Source organism: Cebus imitator, unplaced genomic scaffold (genome assembly GCF_001604975.1).
Source record: "Cebus imitator isolate Cc_AM_T3 unplaced genomic scaffold, Cebus_imitator-1.0 Scaffold435, whole genome shotgun sequence".
NCBI lineage: Eukaryota > Metazoa > Chordata > Mammalia > Primates > Cebidae > Cebus > Cebus imitator.
This window is the reverse complement of record NW_016107750.1, coordinates 1091202-1093814: the sequence shown is the minus strand read 5'-3', so window position 1 is coordinate 1093814 and position 2613 is coordinate 1091202. Positions and strand designations below refer to the sequence as shown.

Genomic DNA, 2613 nt, shown 5'->3' with positions numbered 1-2613 from the left:
AAATTTTAAGGAGGACTTTGAGAGAGACTATGGTGTGAAACTAACTCCTCAAGGGTTGAGAACTCTTTGTGAATTAGAATGGCCTTCTTCTGGTGTTGGATGGCCAGCTGAAGAACTAGTGGTCACGTGAGGACAGACAAGGAAACAACTAGCTGTCTATTTAAGGTGGTGACCAGGGTCGGAGGACAGCCAGGGCATCTGGACCAATTCCCTTATATCGACTTATGGCTGAATATAATTCAAACCCAACCTGCATGGCTGCAGCCCTGTCTGGCAGCTTATTGCACAACACTGGAGCTCGAGCATGACCCCAGCATGAAAGAAAAATCAGCTTTGCCGGGAGCTTCAGAGACAAAGGAAAAGCCACAGGGAAAACAGAGAAAACTGGTTTTGCAGGAATCGCCAGAGGAGACAGAAATGCCCCCAGCCCGAGCGGCCAGGCTAGGATGGTGACACACCCCAGGCTACACTCCCAGAGTGGAATCTGAGCCCCTGCCCCAGGAAGCTAGAGAGGAAAGTCAAGGTGATCAAACAGGCCACCACTTCTGCCTCCACTGCCTAGGACTAAGGGGGTAAGGAGAGCAGAGCCCAGGCCAACGCCTCCACCACCTATGACTAGGGGGCAGGGGACAGACAAGCCCCACGCAGGGGGAGACAAAAGAGCTAAGACCCCCCTCCCCCCACCAGCAGCAGAATCAGGAAAGTAGAGAAGCGGCACTGGCCAAGACAGCCCCACCAAAGCCCTGGTGAGGGCCCCCCTGGGGCGGCCACGGGGGTGCCTGCAAGGACCACTAGTGGCCACATGAGGAGGGGCTCTGCCAGCTGCCTATCAGGGGAGGGGCTCAAGAAGGCAAGGTCACAGGCGCACAGAGGCCAGGCTGCTTGAGTGACTGCACCAGGGCTAGAGCCAGACAGTGTGCCTGTGAAGCGCTGTGAAGGGCCGAGACTGAGCATGGAGCAGCACAGCAGAAACACCGAGCGGACCGCCCCTGCGTGGCAATGCCCACTCACACTGGGTGGGGGGCTAGCCATGGTGGCAAGAGGGGCCAGGACAGCCTGACTGAGCAGCAGCCATAGCTGCAGTAGGACAGTCCAGGGTCACGCACTGGGAACCTTGCAGGTCAGGCAAGGGCAGCACCACCTACCTGACCACCTGTGCCCCAAGGAGGCCACCCGTGGGCAAGAAAAGTGTAAGCAGTGGCTACAGCATCCCAGGGCAAGCCCCGCTCCGGCCCCAGTATGTTTAAAAAAAAAAAAAAAAAGTAAAAAGAAAAATCAGAGAGAAAAAGAGTTAAACTGCTGACCCTGAAGGCAAGAGAGAGCCGGCTGTGCAGCTGTGTGTGGGGCAACCGGCTCAAGCAGCTGAGATAAAGTGAACAGTGCAAGAAAAAGCTGCCAAGCTAGTGTAACAGCAAGTGAAATGGCAAATGTGAGGAGTGAAAGGAGGAGGAAGCACAAATGAGATAGAGACCTCAGGAATAAAAGTGAGCCTGGCAATAAAAGATTGAAATGGAAATTACAAAAGCTAAAAGAATTTGAGGGCAAAAATGCCAGTAAACTCATATGAGTGGCTACAAAGGTGTTTCACAATCAGGAAGAGGAGGCTGAGATAAAGGCAAGGTATAAGGCAAAGCAAAAGCGGACTTACTAGCAGCTAGCTGCCTTAGTTAAGAGAGAAGGCTGGGCGAGGTGGCTCATGCCTGTAATCCCAGCACCGTGGAAGGCCAAGGCAGACAGGTCACCTGAGGTCGGCAGTTTGAGACCAGCCTGACCAATATGGAGAAACTCCATCTCTACTAAAAATACAAGTTAACTGGGCATAATGGTGCATGCCTGTAATCCCAGCTACTTGGGAGGCTGAGGCAGGAGAATTGCCTGAACCCAGGAGGCAGAGGTTGCGGTGAGCCAAAATTGCGCCACTGCACTCCAGCCTGAGCAACTAGAGCGAAACTCCATCTCCAAAAAAAAAAAAAAAAAAAAAGAGGAAGTGGGGTATGAGAGGGCATGGAGGAGGACGTGGAAGAAGGTGAGAAAGAGGTATGGCTAGACGGGAGTCTGAAACCCAGCCCAGACTAGAGAGAAATAAATGTGTGATGTGCAAAGAGGAAGGACACTGAAAGGATGAGGGCCCTGAAAGGGCAGTCTACAAAAATCAGGTGCCCCACAGAGCCACCAGTTTTATCCCCATGTAATATCTGGGCCAGCGGCAGCAGCAGCAGCAAGCCAGCAGGCCCCAAATAATCAGGATACAGCCTTAATTGCTATGGCTGGGGTGGACAGCTATGAATTCTGAAACAGACCAGGCTCCATTTTTCTAGGTCCCTAGGAGCCTATGGTGAAGGTTAAGGTTGGGGGCCAACAAATAGATTTCATGGTAGATACAGGTGCTGAGCATTCGGTGGTAACAGAACCAGTGGGGCCGCTGTCTAAAACTTATACTACGGTTACTGGAGCTACAGGAGTATCAGAAAAAAAGACCATTTTTTCAGTTAAAAAAATGTGTCGGCCGGGCGCGGTGGCTCAAGCCTGTAATCCCAGCACTTTGGGAGGCCGAGGCAGGTGGATCACGAGGTCAAGAGGTTGAGACCATCCTGGTCAACATGGTGAAACCCC

At 52.5% G+C, this 2613-nt stretch overlaps 1 protein-coding gene across 4 annotated transcripts in view; it reads right to left on the bottom strand.

Annotated features, from left to right (window-relative positions):
• Positions 1 to 2613, bottom strand: part of POLR3H (RNA polymerase III subunit H) — a 23902-nt gene that overhangs the window by 13519 nt on the left and 7770 nt on the right. The gene's annotated exons all lie outside the window — the stretch shown is intronic.